Below are 21032 nucleotides of genomic sequence, written 5' to 3' on the forward strand. Positions count from 1 at the left end.
CTCCTCCTCCTAAGGCAGCACTGATTGTTCTTTGTCCTCTCTCCATAATTCCACCTTTCCTAGAGATGTCACACTGCTGGAATCATTTAGATAAGTACCCTTTGGGGACTGGCTTCTTCCCTTTAGCAATATGCGTTTAAGGAGCTGCCGTGCTTTTTGCGGCATTGATCACTTACTTCTTGTTAGCACTGAATAATGTTGAGTTTTGTAAGAAGCTGCCAGTCTTTCCAAGTGGCTGTGCCATTTTGCAGTCCCACCAACAATAAATAGGCCTTCCCGTTGTACATCCTGGTGAGTATTTGGTATTGGCAGTGCTCTGGGGCTTAGTCACTCTATTAGGTGTCTGGTGGCACCACACTTGTTTTCAGTGACACTTCCCTGAAGACGTAGCACAAAATCATTTTGTCATATACTTATTTTCCATCTGTGTATTTTCTTTCATGTGTCTGTTCAGATCTTTTGCCTATTTGTTGATTGGTTTGTTCTTTCTTATGGTTGCATTTTAAGAGATTTAAGAGTATTTTGAGTATCAGTCCTACATCCGTTGTTTTTACAAATTTTTTCCCCATCTGTATCTTGGGTTTTCCTTCCTTGTTAGCATCTTTCACAGAGCAGAAGAGTTTAGTTTTGGTGAAGTCTACCTTTCCAGGTACTTCTTTTATGGATCATTGCCAAACCAAGGTCACCTTGATCATTTTCTAGGATTTTATGGATTTTTTTAATACTTAGACCTACAATACACTTTTAATTAATTCTTATGAAAGGTGGACCATCTAGTCTAAATTCCTATGTTTGTCTTGGGACCATTGTGTGTGTGTGTGTGTGTGTGTGTGTGTGTGTGTGTGTCCGTGTGTGGTATTTACTCCTTTTTTTGACCAATAAGAATTACTAAATTGGCCAGGGAGATGGTTTAGTGGAATAAGCGCTTCCCTGGCAAGCGCAAGGGCCTGAGTTCAATCCCCAGTTCCGCCAAAAAAAAAAAAGAATTGCTAAATAGTATTTTCTGGCATTAATATGCCACATTTTGCTTACCATTTTATCTTTCAATAGCTGTTCTATTATTTTTGTCTGCTATGAATAAATGCTAACAAATCCTTATGCCAGTGTGGGCTTCCTTGCTGTGGACATTCCTATAGATGTCTTTATATGGACATGTTTTTATTTCTTGAGATTGAAAGCCCAGGATTAGAATAACTGAATTATCTACTAAGTGTACTTTTATTTTATTGAAAAAAAAAACACAAGATACCTGGCAATCCATTATTGTAGGCAGTTGTATTGTATTATTTTAAGCCTACCACTATCTGCTTAGGGAAGTACTGTTTTTCCCAAATTTTTGCCAATACGTAGTACGACAAGCCATCATTAGTTTTAGGTATTGTAATATGCATAGTTGTGGCTTATTGTGGTTTTAATTAGAATTTTCCAAATAACTAATGGTATTGAACACAATTTTAAATGTTTATGGGCTATTCATGTAGCTAATTTTGCAGAGTATCTGTTCAGATTTTTTTTCTGCACATTTTTATGGGTTTGCTTTTTTCAAGAGATCTTTCTATGTTTGTACATAAATCTTTTATCAGCTATAGATAGTAGAAATATATTCTACAGCTCTTTGATTTGCCTATTCATTTTCTTAATGTAGCTTGGAGAATAGAAGGTTTTCTTTCTTTCTTTTTCTTTTTTTTTTCCAGTACCAGATATTGAACTCAGGACTTTGTGCTTGCCAGGCAGGCGCTTGTGTCACTGAGTTCTCTCCTGGCCCCTTGTTTTCCATTTTGATAAAATCTAGTTTGTTTTTGTTAGCATAGTTGTGATTGAGTCTTATTATCTTCCATTACTTTAATGTTACAATTTTTTTTAATTTTTAATTAATCAATTAATTTATTGTTTTGTACTTTAGGGAAGGGGTGTTCAGGGTCTCACTAGTGGATCAAACTTGTAGTGATTCTCCTGTTTACAGCCTTCCAGCTGCTGGGATTACAGGCATGCACCACCACACCCAGTCTCAATTGCCCTCTCAGCGCACCCCAGGGGTGGGGCTGGCATGGCAGGCCCGGGAATCGAACCTCCAGCCCCTGTGCCTGCTTGCAGGTGCTTTAATCTGCTGAGCTATTTGGCTGGCCCTTGCAAAGATTATCTTTATTATTTTCTTCTTGGTGGTTTAAAATATTAGCTCTTGGACATGGCTGATGCTGACAAAGGATCTACAAACTGTGGTACAGGGTTTCAGGATAAATCCTGAAGGGATTTGACTGACCCTGTCAGATATAAAAGTTACACTTCTTGTTATATAGGTCTTGCTTTATCTTGTTCTTAACCATTCAGCAGAAAAGTATAAAAACGAGGTATAAGAAGTAAAGCCATATTAATATGCTGAGCTATAAAAGGCTCAAACCAACCACTTCTGACACTGCCAGTCCCATGGATAACCCACTACTATTGTAGACTACTGGACTCTATTGGAATATTTTGCTGAATTCACGTACCTACAATATTCAAATTACAATGTATTACCCATCTCTGACAAAAGTAAACAAAAAAGGGGATACAAATGAAGGAGCATTTTGTATCTGTATATTCAAAATAGGATAGATATACAGTTACTTTCTCTTAATTCAATGAATAGAAAGATTTGTACTAATAGTGTTTGGACAGGATATCATGTCTGCATCTTGTACTATGAATAACCACTACGAAGACAACAATATGCAATGTATTAACTATTGAAACTCTCCTACTAATCAGTTTTGAAACTGTCTCATTGCTATTTGTTTCTCAATAAGATTATTTAAAAAAATAAAAATAAAATAAAATATTAGCTCTTGGAAGGTCTGGATGTATAATTCATTTTGAGTTATCTTTTACATGGTGTGAGGTAGGGGTCAAAGATCATTTCTTTTAGCAATTTTGCTATCCATTCATTCCAGCACTAGTTTTCAAAAGGGCTCACAACACTCCATTAAATGTTTTGGCACTATTATAAGACAGTGAATTGGCGACGCTTGTGTTGGTCTGTTTCTCAGCTCTATTCTGGTCCCTTGACCTCTCTACCATCTTTATGCCAATACTACACTGTTTTTACTACTTCCGTTTCTTGTTAAGCCTTGAAATCATATTATGTAACCTTTTAATCCATATTCCTTACCTTCAGAGTTGTTTTGGCCGTTCTATTTTCATTTTATCTGTATTGCTAGAATTTTGAGTAGGATTTGATTTAATATGGGAAGCAATAGTAGGAGAATCAAAATCTTAACATTTTCCACTTCCCCATCTGTGAACACTACATTTCTCCATTTATTTCATGCCTTTAATTTCTTTCTGAAGTATTTTTTAGTTTACACTGAAAAGGTCTTGGTAGGCTAACCCTAAATTGTGTTTCAAGGGTAAGTTGTTGTACTCGCATTTGTCGGTTCCTTGCTTTCACGTAGGAACATGGTTCATTTTTCTACACTAATATGTAGCTCGTGACTTTGCTAGATTTATTTACTAGTTCCAATAGCTTTTTGGTAAATTTCTTTATAATTTTTCTGTAGACATTGGTATGGTTTAGATTAAGAATATTTTCTGGAGGCCTCCTGTGCTTGTCTGGTTGGAGGAGGCGGGTCCCTGGGAGTGGGACCGGGAGGGTTCTCTTTCTCCCCCTCTTCTGCCTTCTCTGCCCCTAAGCCCCCATGATGCAGCGGCCTTCGCCCTGTGGGCTTCTGTGCTGCCATTCCCACGTTCAGGTCCTCCCAGCATGGGCTAGAATGTGGAAAGCTATGAGCCCACATAAGCCTCTGCTCCCTCCGACTTGGGGAGTCAGGTGCTGTCCCAGCAATGCCCAAGTAACCGAGAATAATGTCACCTGTGAGTACATGGTTTATCTTCTTCTGCAGTATAGTGAATGGTTAAGTAGGAAAGTATAAAAATTATTCTGGTTAAAAAAACCCATTGCCATTCGTGCCCCTCAGATATTTTCCCTCTCATCGCATATGCTTTTCCCGCCATTCTTACCACTCTCAGAAGCTGTGGAAGTCCTCTTTCATTAGTGCTTTTGCAAGGTATGAACAAAATTACGGTGAGTGCTGTTGTGTAATGCCATCCAATAGAAAGGCAGGCTCATGAGAACATGACACTGAGCTGTCCGCCCCTGGTCACCTGCTAGGGCACCACCCAGCTTCTGGCTCTTCCCGAAAGTCAAGACGACATGGAAGGTAAATGCTTTGAACTGATTCATGACACTGAAGCAGACACAATGGGTAACAAAAGACACTGGTGAGAAAACACTTCAGACTTGCTTCAGAAAAGGGCAAGAATGGTGGGATGAGTGTGTTTGAAGTGAGGGGTGTTTTAAGGGGAGTTCAGGCAGTGTGTCTTCTACTGCAATCATTTTTACAACAACTGCAGCATTCGCTGCTCGAGCATCCCTCTAAGCAGTACTGTGCCCGTTGCCTTTCTTGCCCTGTGTCTGTGTTCCCTGCAGTTCAATATCTGTAAACAAATCCCGTATACTTTGCCCCATTTCCTGTTTACAATGGCAGGTCTAATCTGCTATAGGAATTCATGAGAGCCAGAGGATGCAGTCATGAGATTAATTCTGGCAGAGTGCATCTTATTACAAATATTTTATTTTGTGTGCTACTTTTTCCGTAAACATTGTCATTAAAATGTCCTCAAGTCATTAACAAAGCTTCCACTTAATGGCTGTCTAATATTCTACCTCAGGAATCATCTCTGATGTATTCAATTACTGCTTTATTATGAGACTTTTATTAGCTTAAGTAGTTCTATCAAATATTTTTACATCAAATTTTGAATGTCTTTTACTCATTTGTGGTGTAGTCATACCCGTGCTGTGCTAGTTTTCTTTCATGAGATTCTCCATGAGAATAGCGGGTTACAGGTCTTCCCATGGCTCCTTACCAGCGCTCCATGGAAAAACGTAATGAACACTACATTTCCCATACGTAGATGCCACTTAGTGCTCCTTGGGAAGTGATAAAGCTGGATAAATCTTTTAAAAAAAAAATTTTTTTTTACATTTATTTATTTTGTGTGTGTGTGTGTGTGACCAGCTCAGCCCACCAGGGGGCAGGGCTGGCTGGCATGTGGTGCTGGGGGTTTGAACCGTGGTCCCTGTGCTTTGCTAAGCTTGTTCCAAGTAGGTGCTTTAGACCACTGAGCCATCTCGCCAGCCCCTGGATAAATCTTTTCATTTTTGTAAGGTTGGGCCTGTTCAAGAAACCTGTGTTAGCTTTCTATCATTGTCTCAGTTACTCTTCTCTCATTGGTGGGACAAATACCCGACACCCAAAATGAAGGGAGGAAAGGTTTACGTAGCTCACAGTTACTGGAGGTTTCAGTCCATACCCAGCTGGCTCCGAGGCAGAGAGGTACATGGCAGAGGGTAACCTGTCATGGCAGCAGCGACAAGCAGAGCAGTGTGAGTAGCAGCAGCAACAATGGCAGCACAGAGCCAGTCTCTCTCCTTCTGTTGCCTTCAGGCTCCCTGCCCCAGGCTGGGTGTAGCACTCATACCCCTAATCCCGAAGTACTCAAACCCATAATCCCAGCCTTGGATAATGAATTAATTGCAAACTTTAGATCGGTGCCCAAGTGACTGCATGAGGCTTCGAGGAGACGAGCACACACAAACCAAAACAATCATTCTAACAAATACCTAAGATTAAAAAAAAAGTTTAAAAAGAAAAGGTTGATTTTGGCTCTGTTTAGAGGTTTCAGTTCATAATTTGCTGGCCTCATTGCTTTTGGGTCTGTGGAGAAGCAGTGCATCATGGCAGGAGTCTGGCAGAGGGAGACCCACATCACGGCCAGAAAGTGAAAGAGGAAGAGCAAAGGTGCAGGGTCCCACAGTTCCCTCAGGGGTGCACCCCAGTGACCTAAAGAGCTCCTGCTGGGCCCCGCCTCTAAAGGCTCCACCATCTCCAGTAGCACCAGGCCTGGGCCAAGGCTTCTGCTCAAGGCCTCTGGGAGCATTGCATAGCCAAGCAGTAGCTCCTGCTGTCTTATGGAACTTAGGTTTCAGCACCACTATATGGCAGAAGCTGTGTGTGCTGAGACACGGAAGTAGGCAGCGAGGCCAGGCAGCGCTTGCAGGTGGCAACAACAGGTGGCTCTCGCTCCACCTTGCTCTTCCCTCCTGTGCCTTTCTGCCAGCTGGCTGTGGATCGCAGAGCCAAGCCCGCCACCCATCGGTCTTCGAATCTGTGTACTCCTGCGCTGCATGCTCTTCCCCAGGGAGCCACAGGCCTTCCTGGGACATAGCTTTCCTTGGGGAATCTTGGCCTCGGGGCCAGGCCCTTCTGGAGAGGCCATCAGTGTGCTTAGTGGCAGTGCTCCAGCTGCCCTTGAATATCTTCACACTTCTCTGTCATCTTCCATTTGGCGGTGAGCCCGGACTTTGTGGCCTTTCGTGGGAGTTGCTTTGCAAGTATGTGCTTTGAAATGTGCTTGAAAGAACGTATTCTTAATGTAGAGCTTTTGTCTGGTAAATGTCCCCAGACATCACCAGCTGTGAATGCCAGTAAGGACACCTGTACATTTGAAACCCACTGCCCAGAGCTATACACTGTCCACCCTCACAACAAAGGGAACTCAGACTGCATTTCGACAAGCGTCAGATGTTCCCATAGAGCTCTGTGCTCAAGGTCTGCCTCGTGTCCTCCTGGAACGGATTAGGCCCCTGTTTCATTCATACCCCTGTCCCTTTGCTCTGGCCTTAGCTGTGTGCCCCTGCAGCCCCACTCATTGCCTGTGCCAAGCCTGATGGCCTAAGCCCGGGCTCACGCTATCACTGCTGTGCTCCGGAACTCCAGTTAGGGATGCTGGGCTCACACTGTGCCTCAGCCTGGATGCTGTCCTGCGTGCTCTGCTGCCTCCTCGCTGGCTCTCCACGATGACCCGATACCTTTTCCCCCCAGGATGCTGCTCTGCTCTGCTCTGCTCTTCTCTGCCTCGCCTGTACACGCAGCTCTGCACTTTGGGAGATGGTGTGCATAATGTCCTTTCCAAAGGGGTGGTAGACTGTGTCTCGGCTGTACTCCTCGCCGTGGCGTGGCCCAGTCATGTTGCTAGGCGTGGAAGTGGTGCGGACGCGCGAGGGCAGCCTTACTGACCTTACGTGGGTCCTGCTCCGTGCATGCTGTCAGTGTGGTCCGTGTGAAGCGCGGTGTTTGTAGGACTCACTAAGAAGCACAGTGCGGTGCCCAGAGCCAAAGTGGCCCTTCACACTTGGGTTCTAACTAGCTGTCTTCCTCAGGGGCCTTCATTCCTGCCCTAGGGCACTTCTGTTCTTCCTCACACTTATCGCGTGTCGTATCTCCCTGTGTGCAGTGGACAGCTGTGATCTCTTTCCACAGAAGTCTTTCAACCTGTACCTCAATCAGTGAAGGAAAATAAACCTGGAGTGGGGGAAACAGAAAAGGAAGCCAAAATACCAGAATTCCGTGTTTGTTCCGGCCTTGATCTCTGCCACCACATGTGTATTTAAATATAGTTGTCACCTGTTTCCTTGTATGGAAATGTTTTGAGCTCCTCAAGGAAGGCTTGGCCCTGTCTAGGATTGAACCTCCTTTTGGGCAGAATGTCCTTTTCAATGGGCAAAGGCTCTCCAGGCTAGAAAGCATCTTGAAGGTGGATTATTCCCGAGTATAGTCCATTACTCTGCTGGAACGCAGGAACCCTAGAGAAAATGGTTGGGGTTCTTTCCCACAAACCAGCCCTGTGGGTGCTTGAAAGCCGTGTTCCTACCAGCCACTGCTGGGGTGTGTCTTCTCTTTACTAACTCCCCCCCCCCAAATATGCTTTAGTGTGCAGGGGTGTGACAAAGTACCGCGGGGCATGTGGCTTAAATGACAGAAATTTACTTTCTTACTATTCTGGGGGTTGGGAATCTGGCTTTAAGATACTGGTGGGACTGCTTTCCTCTGAGGGCTGAAGGAGCTGTTTTGGAACCATCCTCCTTGCTTGCGCTTGTGGGTGAGCCCTCTGGCTGCCCTGTCCCACAGAGGTCTGAGCAGGCACTCACCTGCAGTCCCTTTCCTTTGTGAGCACCAACATCACTTTTGCCTGATCATCCTTCAAGGAACTCAGCTTCACAGATGACGCCATTCCAAATCCTGAAGTGATGAATTTGGAGAAGGGGCACAACTGAGCTGGTGGCAGTGTTTAGATGTTTAGAATCCCCTTGACGTTTTGTTCACTGTCTCCTGAAGGTGTTCTTGTGTGCTGCCTCAGGCAGGATACTCTGGGGAGCAGGGATAAGTAATTTGGGTCACAGGTTTTATTTTAAAAATTATCAGTAGCCACTTTCATTTTTCTGTCACTGTGGACTCTTACTCTTATTGTTTCCGTGATCTTCTTTCCCCCTTTCATTACTTTTGTGTTTGTGTGAGTGCATGTGTGTGTATGTGTGCATGCACATATGTGCGTTTTTACCTGTCCCTCTTTGACACCCAGGGGGACAGATGGCCTCGCCTTTCAGTGGCTCAAGCGCTGCACTTCACGTGCATTTCCTGCGCACCGCTTTTCTAGGCACTGTGCTAGGCATGAGAGACACAGCAGCAAATAAGAAACACTTCTGCCTTCTGAGCTCAGGAATTGTGGGGTGATTTACATAGAAGCGCATATTTATAATGCAGTGTGCTAAAGGCAGTAAAAATTTGGAGCAAACTACAGAGGTAGCCCTGAGAACAGAGCAAGCGTCAGAGAGCAGGCAGAGAAGAGCTTATGCAGACGGCAGCTCCACATGGGTTTTTGAAAGGCCAGTATCTGAGGGTTACACTGTTAACTATGCAGCGTAGTACCAGAATGGCAGTACTTATGGTCATAAATGAAATACAAGAGGTGGCCTAAGGGCTGCTATCCAGAGAAAGAAAGGAGCTGGGCCAAGTTGTGTGCTGTGCTTTCATTAGGAGATTATCAGCAAAGGAATGATTTCTCCAGGTTCTGAGTTTGGATGGTAGCTTAGTGGAAAAGAATGTAGAGACAAATGGCAGTGAACTCAGCTGAGGCTGCCCTGTAAGTTGGCTAAGGGCTGGTGAGAAGCTAAATTAGAGCTGTGGCGGGGGAATTAAGGGAAAGGGCATGACGGAAGAGTAGTTAGGAACTGCCTTTGGAGGGCTTGGTTGGTGCCTGACTAAATAAGGGGCGGCAGCAGGGAGGAAGCCTGGTTTCTGACTTTCTCAGCTGAGCATGGCACATAAAAGAAGAGTGGCTTCCAGGGAGAAGATGAGCTGTTACGTGTGTTGACCAGAGATGTGTAGGAGCCTGGGCAGGTGTGGGCAGGGGAAGAAAAGCTGCGAAGGAGACCGACGGGCATCTCTCTTTGGTTTCTCAGCTCTTTTCTTCATCCCTGAAGCTGTCCATTCTAGGACAGTGTCCTCTTGGAATTAATGCTGTAATGCCTAGTGCTAAAGCGATTATCCCATGGCTTCACAGTCCATTTGGTGCTGGGCTTATTTGTATTTGAGACTCAACAGATTTACAGGTAATTACATTCTACAAAATTGTTGTCTTGGGAAATGGAATGTTCTCCAGTCGTTGAAACTCATTTAAAAAACAACTAAACAACACTGATTAGGTTCTATAGATGCGTTTTCAAAGTTTGTACTATTTTGAGGTTGTTAGTACTTTGGGGCAGTACTAACTTGTATTAACCCTGTGAATCCTTTTAAAGCACACAGTAACCTTTCATTTTCCTCTCTTGATGTTCCCAAGAAAATTATAGACATTTATGCTGCTATCCTAATTATTAGAGCTAATCTACAACTTTTAGTGTATACACTACAAGATTATTTTACTTCTGGGGAGAAGAACTATGATACGATGCCTGATTTTATTGTTCTCAGTCAGCTTCATGCTGTTGCGGAACTCACCTATATCCTTAGTAACACTGGAAATACAGATGAAATTACTTTTTTTCCTAATGGAGTTAGTATTATGATTAGCCCATGTCACATTGAACCACTTTTATTTTTCTGTATTTGGTACAGGGTCTTAGTACACAGCTGGGACTCGTAGTGATCGTTCTGTTTTCAGCCTTCCAGCACTGGGATTACAGGTGTGCGCCAGCGTGCCTGCTCTTCGATCCACTCTTACATCCTTTGTACTTACTGTGTATTGTCCTGCTTGTCTTCACCCTGGCCCTGTGAAAAAGGACACGTGCCGTTCCTCTTTGGAAATTGAATCAAAATGGAGCAGTGTGTTCTACTCAAGAATGTACCACAAAGTTGCCTCGAGGACCCAGACTCCAGTTCTTTTGTCTTCTCAATTCTGTTTCTATTTTCTTGTTTTAAATTCTTCGACCATTTTGGCTGTTAACTCAGAGGAACAATATCTTAGTCTTTAAATCTAGACCTGGGACTCCGAAAGCATGGAGATGTATTGCTATTTGCAAAATCCTGTGGGGGCCTCTTTCTAAACACCATTGTACCACTGAGTGCCAACAGGCTATTTTAAACTTGTAGTTTACCTTATTTTTTTTTTTTTACTTCTTTATATTTTCTCTTGTCTCTTCTACCTTTTTCTATCATTTTTTAATTAAATCTCAAGGTATTGAGACCATAACATGAAACATTTTCCCTTTTCATTGAATTTCCTTCTGAAAAACATTCCTTCAAGCTGAAATGATTCCACTGTTTTCAAGCTAAATATTTAGCTTGAATACATGCAAATTTTTCACTTGATGGACTCTGTAATCTGAAAACTTGTCTGTTTGGAAGACGTGGTTTTGATGAAGTGAAGACTGCTGACCAGGTAAAAGATGCTTTATTGTCATTTTAATTAGCTAAATTGATCTTCAAGTTTTACATAAAAAACGTAAATTATGTATGTTAATAGAGTTCCATGTGCTTTTTTTTTTTTTTTTTAATCTTTTATCTATTTGGTATAGGATCTCAGAACAGCATGTGGTACCAGGGATTGAATCTGGATCCTTGGGTTTGCCAGGCAGGCTCTTAGACCATTGAGCTATCTCCCCAGGCCCCCAAATGCTATTTTGATACATGTGTACTACATTTTGTAATGTTTAAATCAGATTAAGCATATCCTTATCTCCTCAAACATTTGTTACTTCGAAGAACTTCTTCCTGACTTAGTGACCATTGTTCAGCCTTTCTCTGTCCAGCATATCTTCTCTCTCTTTCTCTCTTTCTCTCTTTCTCTCTTTCTCTCTCCCTCCTTCCTTCCTCCCTCTCTCTCTTCCTCTCCCTGCCTTGCGCACATTCACTTTTGATAAAAGCAGTTCCAAGTTTAATCACTTGGTCAAGGACAGCCTGAGATGAATTCTATTGAAACCAAAGAGACCATTGCATTTAACAAATGAGTTCAATATGCAATTGAGAATTCCAAGTGTAAGGCATGTGACTTTGATGCCAGGTTTGCAGATTTGAAAACAGAGCCGCATTTTAATGGAGCCAGCTGTGTGAACAAAAATTCACTTGTATACAGCAAGGTGTAGTCAGACCTTGCCCCAGATTTGATCACAGTGGCAGACATGGCAGGCCAGTCCTAGAATTCATCTCCAGACTCACAGGGTGGAAGAGCAGTGTTTGCCTTCTGCTCTGTCACCCACCCCAGATTGGCATTGAACCAGACTGAGCCTGGTCCCTCAGACACATGCAGAGCATCCACACAGTGTGTCCGGGATGCTCAGCCATCTGAGAATAGCTGTGGGAACCATGAGGTCACTGAGCCCGCACACCCTCTAACCACCATGATGCCATTGAGCCCCAAGCAGTTTAGCAGTAGGAAGTGAATGCAGCCTCCATTTTTCCATATTCTGCTCTATAAACACATCCAATTTAAATATGAATGCCTGCCTACACATGAACAAATCAGTAATGCTTTCTCTTCTTTGTCTGTGATTTTAAGTTCAAATGCTTAGATTTTTTTTGCAGCACCAAGAGAAATACACAATCTTGTGAGTTATTGAACTCCAGCAAGTTGGCCCTTCAAAGCCCTCAAATTTCAAGAAGAGTGGATTGTGAAAGCAGCCTAGAGAGTCGGCTGCTTCCAAACACCCCTGAACTGGGATAATTAACAGCAAGAATGAAAGGGAAAATTGTAACCTTAAATTTTCTTCAGCCTGTTATTTGACAAACTTGAGTCGCCTCAAAGTTGGGAATGTGTTTTGTTTGTAATGCGTGCTGCCACCAAGATACTCGAAGATACATAAAGCTATTGTACGATTTCATCTGGTTTAATTGTTCATTGCATGTGGATAGCTGATGTCTATGGTCGTAGACACAGGAGAATGACTAAAATTGAAAGTTCTAGCAAAGAAGGAGACATATTTTATTCCATTCTGCTCAGGATTTAACTTCTTAACTCCAAAGTGAGTCGCAGACATGGGCCTCTTTTACCTTCTGCTGCCTTGTTTGCAAGTGGAAAGGGGTGGGCCCCATGGGGGCTGTCTAGACCTGGAGAATTCAGGCTCTTATAAAATAAGAAGAAGAAAAGATATTCTAAAATGATGAGCATTGTGTTTTCCTGAAATAATTTCATGTGTCCTGTAATAAAAGTGACATGGAAAGGACAGAGGTAGATTTGCAGGCTGAGGGCAGGAACTAAGAGGTCCAAAGTGAGTTAGATGCCCCTGGGATGGGAAGGTGACAGAAACATTGTGACACAGCCCCTGGATTGTAGGGTCCACGCAGATGGAAAGTGGAGATCCCAGGCCAGCTCCAGTCTAGAGCCCCTGGGTGCGTTCAGTCTTATGTCACACAGGCCTATATACTGTTTGAAGAACCACAGAACAGATTGTGTTGTCGTGGACGGGGAGTGCTTATGGAAGAACCCGCCAGCCTCAAAGGACAGCAATTGAATCTGGTGCCAACACCATAAGATATGAGCATGTCAGACTGGGGCTCTGAGCACAGCTGAGACACCTGGATGTGCAAAGAGAATCAGAGGCAGAGAGGGAGGACAGACCACTTACCCACTGGGTAGGTTGAGGTAGATATGAAGGGCTTTTCTCATTCATAGCTTAGTTAGCAAAGCTTGCCATGTCAGTTACATTTGGCAATCAAGACTTCTGCTGTCCTCAACCACCACCACCAAGAGTGACCTCAATGCTGTTAATCGTAGTGGTGATGTTATCATTTAGTACCATAGTTGGTTACATGTCATGTGGCAGAGTCTGGTCAGTGCTTGCAGACATTTTCCTGGATTTTTGTAAGTCTCTTGTTAGTTTTTTTACTTTTGTTCTATGGAGGTTGATGATAGGAAAAGGTTATCAACTGGCCCCACGAGCAAAATAGATGATGGCTTCAGAATTCAAACCCAGACCAACCTGATTCCACACCTTCTCCAAGGTGTTTTGGGAGACCACCTGGCTGGCTTTTCCTGGCACATCATGTTGACCTCTTTAATAATACCACAGCGAACGGGCAGGTCATGAGTTAAAGCCTCTGTAAACTTTGTTGTCTAATATATGGGTAACTTTTGCATTGGAGAAGCAACTGTGATTTCATGAGTTCTGGACAGGGTTCTTTCCTCTGTACCTACCCGGGAGACCGTTCGCATTGTGGAGCTGCAGCTCCAGTCCTGGCTGGGGCTTCGGGCCGGCTTCCTACATGTTTGCTAGAAGGCCAGACAAGTGCAGAAGAGAAGTGCTGCAAATCGAGAAGAGAGGACCACTCAGTAGAGTAATGGGTCTAAAGGTTTGAAGGCAAACTGAGAGACCAGTGAGATCAATAAGTATTAGATATACTGCTCAAAACTCACAAGTGAGTGGAGCTGTGCAAATTAGCATGCTAAATAGCGTGGTGATGCTATTGTAGTTTATCAGCGTTATCAATAGAAAAATGATAGTATTTAGGAGGAATATAGGTAGACGAAGCTGCTGTGGAGGTCAGTTTGGCATTATCTGCTAACTCTGAATACCTGTGTAATCAATCCTATTTCTTTTGGCACACTTTCAAGAAAGACTGGTATGTATGTGTCTGCTGTTCTTCGTGGTCTTGTTAAATAGTAAACATTCCAAATGCCCATTTGCAGGGAGATCGAGCTGTTTATGGCAGCATCAGTCCAGTGTGGTACTGAAGACCCTGAACTTTCACACTGAACACTTGAGTCTCCGTCTCAGCAACACAGCACCTTTTCCAGCTCATGACCTTGAGGATGTTGCTCATCATTTCTGCAACTCAGTCTTATCCTCTGCAATTGGAAGGACAAATTGTAGTTGGCCCGTAAGGCAATTGTATTCATTGAATGGAACCATGTAAAGCCTTGTAGCCTGACAGATACTAGGCATTATAAAAGGACAGCAGTCCCCTTTTATCAGCAGTGCAACTATCTGTGGATTCGGTTACCCATAACCAACCTTACGCAGAAAAGAGTAAATGGAAAATTCCAGAAATCAACAATTCATAATTTTCAAATAACCTGTACTGCAGTATTTTGTTATCGTTCTATTTTATCAGTAGTAGTATTGCCATTGATCTCATACTGTGCTTAATTTATAAATTAAATTTGTAATAGGTATGAATGTGCAGTAAAGGAAAAATATATTAATATTTGTTCCTGTTGGTGGTTTTAGATACTCACTGGGGGCCTGAGGGGCTTCTGTATTATTAGTATTCTGTGAAATAGTGTATTAATCAGCTTTCTGTCACTATCACAGATTTACTTGCTGCAGGATTCTTAGGAAGTAAGACAGGCGAATTTAGCTCACATCTTTGGAGCTTTAAGCCAAGACCGGGCAGCCCCATTTGTTTGGCCTCTGGGCTGGGGGCAGCTGAGGCAGACGCCTGACGACAGGAGAGGAGCGCTTGTAGAAGCAGCAGCGTCTCACACTGGGGGGGCGGGGGGGGGACCTGTGAGGGCTCTCGTGCCTTCCAGCCTCAGGCTGCCAATGACATCGACCCCCCCCCAGGCTCCAGGCCTCGGGAGTCGGTAGCCCTTCCTTCCGGACCACGCCCCCAACTGCAGCCGACCCTGGGTGGCTCTCACTCCATTGAAAGGTGTTCAGTACATAGCGCACGTTCGCCAGTCACCGGGGAGGGTAGATATCTGGATCTTTCTACCATAAAATGTTAAAACGAGCAGAAGACTGTTTAGAACAGTCTGTAAGCAACCTCCCACTTACTAAAATGAAAAATGAAATCATACTTTTAAAAGGTTTACAAATATATACATACACAGGACATTTCCATGGTAATTTCAGAAGTAAGTTACTTAATTAGAGAAGTGAGGCAAAGTAAAGTAAAAAATAAAACCATCATTTTATTTTGTATATTACTATAAGCAGTGCCTTTTGCAATGAGAAAGTTAAGACCCACTTAGCTACCTGCCCAGCATATTTTAAGTGTGCTGCATACAGTATATTGGGTCTTGATCAATCAAAGTACTGGAAATGTTATCTGATAGTTCCCAGAATGGCTTAAAATGATTGTGTTCAAAATTTGGTTGGGTTAAAGCCCACAGTGGCAAATGCCCAGAGTCAGTAAATCTGTATGAAAACTACCATTTGGGGGCTTGAGCTGTTTTAAAACTCAAAATTTTTTGGCTGTTTAAAGACCTTGTTATGAAAATAACAGATTTTCATTTCCTCTCTAGTTCTATAACTCTTGGCAGTACAACCTTTGTTTTGCTATAAAACGTTTCACAAGGAAATCCAAGTACACACTGAGCTTTACTTCCCAAAATTAGTACAATTTTTACTCTGCCTAGAGATAGTAGGACTCTGCAACATCGGGGTATTTTGGGGACGGGGACCTTCCGGGAGTGCGCAGAGGGGCTTTCTTTGGCGCTCCCGCCTTGGACACGCGTAGCTAAGCCACGGGCTGCAGCAGCTCGCGCACCCTACCAGGCCCATTTGAATCGCGAGTTTTGCGGCTGCCGCCGCGTGCCAGCTCCGGTCCATATTCTCGACACTCGTCCGTGCGCGCCACCGTGTGGGCCCCGGCGGTAACTTCAGCGGTTGTGCTAACTGCGTCACAGCGTGGTCTGTGAGCCAAGCAGGTTAATAAGAGCCAGTACCGTGTCCCGGCCCTACATCCCAGCTCTGCTAGCTCCTTTCTCCTGTGCGAGGAGGTGGGTGAGGCAGCTGCTAAAGGGCTGCACTTGGTCAGGAGAAGACATTTTTACTGGAATTCTAAAAAGACTACTTTGGTTCCTTTGGAAGAACGAAAGAGTGGCTTACTATAGAACTCAGAGCTTTCCCCCAGTTGCTTTAGATTTTGAGAAATTTAAGCAGCACAAAGAAGTGCACAGATGACTAGAGGCACCACCTAAATAATATCCAGGATTGGCAAGTATGAACATATTGTAATACTGCCTAGACACTGACGTATTGTAATGCTTCATGCTTTTTAGCTAAAAGAAAGAATTGAGAATTTTTACTTTTCGGTAGCAGGTGGTAATTTGATATATTTGCGGGGTATGATTTGACGCTCTGACGCATGCTTGCCCTGTGGAATGATTCCGCCGAGCTCCCTGACCTATCCATCATCTCACGTGTTTGTAATTTTTGTGGTGAAAACAACTTCAGACCTCCCCCATGTTAGGTGCAGTACGCTGCCATTAGCAGTAGTCCCCAAGGGGGGCAAGGGATCTCCGAGAGGAATTCCTTCTGCCTAAATGAAATTTTGTGTCCTGTGAACTCATGTCCTGTCCCTTTCCCACTAGTCCTCAGCCCCTGGTAACCACCACAGAACTCCCCATTCTGTGGGTTCAACGTCTTTCGCTCCGTGTATACTAAGGGGGCCCGTGCACACTGAGCATTGGGCTTCTCCAGCTTTGTGCATTCTGCTGCAAATAGCAAGCCTTCCGCCTTTTTAAAGTCTGAATGTCATAGAGCATTTCATGGTATACATGTACCATATTTTCTTTGCTCATTAATGAAGCGTCTTTGAATCTGTCTCTAATCTAATTCCCCTTCCTAATTTCTTGGCAATTACCATGGGTAATTTGGTGAATATGCTTGGAATATTTTGAGCCTCACTAAAGTATTACTGAATACCTCCCGTGTGCAGGGTACCGGTTTACAAACCTGTGCTACATCAGGGAACAAAGCAGACAAAAATATTTCTCTTTAGGAAGCTTACACCCTAACGGGGGAAGACAGTGAACACTTTTTTTGCAATTATATTAGAAGAGTTCTATGGGGGAAGGACCGGAGCAGGACAAGAACTCTCGCTGGGGCTCACACAAAGACCAGCATCCCATGTTGCTTGCGGTGTGCCTGGCCCTGCTGCTCGGCACTGCGGGCTGCGTGGGGAAGAAGTGAGAGGATGAAAGAGGAGTTTGAAGAGGGCGTGAGCGAGTCCAGGACTCTGAGTCCTGTGGAGGCTCTTGGACCTCTGTCAGAACTTTGACTAAGACAGTTGGAAACAGTTGCAGGGGCTCCAGTAGCCAAGCGGCCCCACCTCAGCCCGCCTGGGCTGAGGACCCCTCCTCGGGAGGCTGAGTGACGTGGAGACCCTGGTGAGAATCCAGTGACCCGGGCCCAGGTGCCACCCTGAGATGCTGGGGCCTGCTCGGGATCAGGGTGAGTTCAGGAAGGAAAGCCCGAGTGGTGTTCTGCAGATTAATTTGGAATAGAAAAAGAAAGGAGTTGTGCGAGATTCTTTCATTAATATTCCTGGGTAAGATTCACGTAGCGTAACCTGAGCCATTTCAACGTGTGTGACCTCCGTGGCCTCCTCACACATGCATAGTGACGCACAGCCGTCACTGCTCGGTAGCTCCGAGGCATTTTCATCATCCGAAAGGAAATTCCATACCCAGGAAGTGCCAAGTGAGACATCACCTCCCAAGCATCTGGAAGCCACGGCTCCACCTTGTCTCTATGGATTTATTATTCTGGATATTTCATGTAAGTGGAATTGTGCGGCAGCTGACCTTTTGTGCCTGGCTTCTCTTGACAGCATAAGGTTATCAGAGTTCATCTGTGTTGTGGCATGTGTGGTAGCAAGTAGCCTTTTTATGGGTGAATAATACTTCACGTCATAGATGACATCGTGTTGTGTATATTCATCCACTGATGGGGCTGTTTCTGTCTTTGGTTTTTGTGATAGAACTGCTATGTATTAATATTTAATTATTTGTTTAACTACCTATCTTAAGATCTTTTGGAAGTACACCTAGGGGAAGAATGCTGGGTCCTATAGTAAGTGTGCCTTTAACTCTGATTCCTGTGTTCCACAGAGGCTGGACCATCTTACTTCTTAGCAGCAGGGCTCCAGGTTCTCTACCGCCTTGTAAACTCTTGTTTTTTGGGGGTTTGTGTGTGTGTGTGTGTGTGTTTCTAAGTTTTTCTTATAGCAGGTATGGCAAGTATGCTTTCAAAGGTTTTAGGTTACGGCAACAGAGTTGTCATAACTAGGAGAAAGAGGTTGTGGGAGCCATAGAATAGCTTGGGATGATGGGGGAGAAAGTTTGTCAGGGAGGAGAAACACATGACTGTGTGAAAGGCTCTCAAAGAGTCAGGACAGTAGAGAGCACAGGCAGCTTGATGAGCGCGGGGCAGTGGGGTCAGGCTAACCACTATCCAAACTGTTACACAGGGGGATGAAGTGGGATGGTGGGTCATGGCGGAATAAGAAAGGAAATCCTGTTTCATCCCTTTGTTTTATTTTATATATGGGAGAAATACTTGTGATATATATACAGAAAGATAGAGTGAGGGAGAGGGGGAGAGAGGCAGGGGAGAGGGGAAGGGGAAGGTGAGGGAGAGGGGATAAATTACTAAGAGATAATTTGGGTGTCCTGTGTCCAAGTAGAGGAGCAGCCTTTAAATTGAAGCAGAGCTGCTTCACCCTTGGCAGGGGAAGGGAGGATGTGCTCTGTACAGCCAGATGCTGGAAGGTGGGAAGACAGACTCTGGGGTGTGTGGAAGTCATTCTCTGAGACAGGGTCTGGGTGGAGGTGTGGGGTGTGTGGGGAGAGATGAGGAATGGAAAGCAGCCATTGCGAAGACTGGGTGGAGATCAGGACTGGGAGGAAGGAACAGTGGCTCAAGCAGCGGGGATACAGGTGTGACACAGGCTTGAATCTGACACTTGTTTTCCTCCAGCCACAACACACCAAGCAGGTGATATGTAAGGAGCTGGACATGTTGGAGGTATCAGGGGCAGGGCAGGAGGACAAGCAGGTGCAAGAAAGCAGGAGAAAGGCAACAGGATGGCAGGTAGAGTGCAGTTAACATTGCTCTTGAATTGAAGGCCTGCTGAGGCTGGATCTTGAGGCCTCGCTCATGCTTGGCCTTGCTCCACCACTGAGTTATCCCCAACCCCAGCCTGTCTTGATTTTAGCCTGTGTTGTGATGTGTCCCAAGAGCTCTCAATGGTCCTGGGGGAAAACAGTGAGGGAATGAAGCAAATAAGACAAAAGACAAAAGCTAAGGTCATGTGGAGCCCTCTCTCCTGATGAGAGAAGAGGAGCTGCACAGCTGCTGGAAGATCCTTTCTTTATACTTTGTACAAAGTTAGTATCAGAAGACACAGCGTTGCCTAGTGACTAATGACTAGAATTGCCTCCAGCAAGATGTTTTTCTCAGGACAGAAGTATTTCCAGCTTCCACTGCTCCCTACGAAGATGGTTAAGGAGAAAAGAAATAGCGCAGAGGAGGGAGTCTAGTGACAGTGGTTGCTGTGACCAATGGAATGTAGGTCCTGGTGGGGAAAACCGCAGTTGAAAGACAGAAGTTTGTGGTGGAGAATAGGGTGCATGGAATTGAGATGAGTCAGTTCTTGGCTAAGCAAGGGTCATTCGAGGAAGGGAGGGGAGACCCAGTACACCCAGAAGATCGCTAGATCTCTGTTGACATTTTGGGGATGTAGACACAAGTAGTACTAGAGACACTGGCAGTGAGAAAAATGGAGCTGAGCTGGGAGACAGGAGGAGTGTCGGGAAAGCAAGTGTGGTGACCATGGGTCAAAGCTGAAGATTGTTTGAAAAGAGGAAGGTGAAATGAAGAGTCTTACAGTGGCAGCGGGAGCAGGGAAGACGTCTGTACAGACCTTCTCTTCCAGGGCCACCAGGTCTAGGGGAGAGGAGACAGCTTCCCCGGGGAGTCTGCTTCCTGTGGGAGCAAGGACAGGGAGGCTGCGCAAGAGATTCTCAGGCACACACTGTGCTGTCGTTTTGTGTAGATGCAGCTATAATTATAAAATGGCTGTGTGGTATCTAAAATCAAATTCTTCCCCCACATTTGTAGCTCTCTTCCTGAACAGGTGACCTCAGAGAGTCAATTTCTACATCCTAAATCCAGCCCCAGAAGAGTCTTAGCACGTGAAAGGCGTTCAGGACCCATTTGTCAGATAAATTAATATAAATGTTATTGTCAGGGTGAGATCAAGGGACTGTGGCAGAGGCTTAGAATCATCAAAGGAATATTCTGTTCCTCATAAGGGTTCTCTTATTCCATTTAACAGATATTTACAGAGAACTGAGCACTAGCCACCTGCTGGTGTCACACAGCAAAGATGAGGTCCGTACTTTATTTGTGGAACTTAAATGTAAGTGGGCACAATTCATGGGCAGAAAGCTAGATTTTTGAAATGAAGAGGCTTGTGGATAATTGGGATGTTTTTGCACTAGGCTCTGAGTATCACTGAAAATCTTACTCATATTTATGTGCAACTAGACCTTTTTTCAGTCCCATCATATCTGAGGGAGGGGAGGGAGGGAGGGTGGGAGAAAGGGAAGGGAGAGGGAGGGAAAGGAGGGAGGGAGGGAGAGAGGGAGAGAGGGAAGGAGGGAGAGAGAGTTGTTTATGTTTATGTATGGAAGATCAGAGGGGAACTCTTCCTTCCATTAAGGTTGAGAGCTTAGTATGTTGAACGTGAAATTACCAAAATATGTGAAGCTTTCTTAGCAAGTATAAGCTACTTTATTTTGCAATTCATTAATTCCATGCCTATAGATCAAAGAATACCATTTCAATAAGTGAATTATGGAATTTATCTATTTAGGAGACAAAGAATAAACAAGAGTGTTCTAGGCATCTTTCATGAAGTGGTTTTTTTTTTTTTCTGCAAAGCTAGAGACTATGTCGGTTCTCCTTTCTTTTTTTTTTTTTTTTT

The 21032-nt window shown here is 44.3% G+C and overlaps 1 protein-coding gene across 2 annotated transcripts in view; it reads left to right on the forward strand.

The window, feature by feature from the left end:
• Positions 1 to 21032, forward strand: part of Pld5 (phospholipase D family member 5) — a 427280-nt gene that overhangs the window by 36681 nt on the left and 369567 nt on the right. The gene's annotated exons all lie outside the window — the stretch shown is intronic.

The sequence above is a fragment of the Octodon degus genome, unplaced genomic scaffold (assembly GCF_000260255.1).
Source record: "Octodon degus isolate 3935 unplaced genomic scaffold, OctDeg1.0 scaffold00017, whole genome shotgun sequence".
NCBI classification, from domain to species: Eukaryota; Metazoa; Chordata; class Mammalia; order Rodentia; family Octodontidae; genus Octodon; species Octodon degus.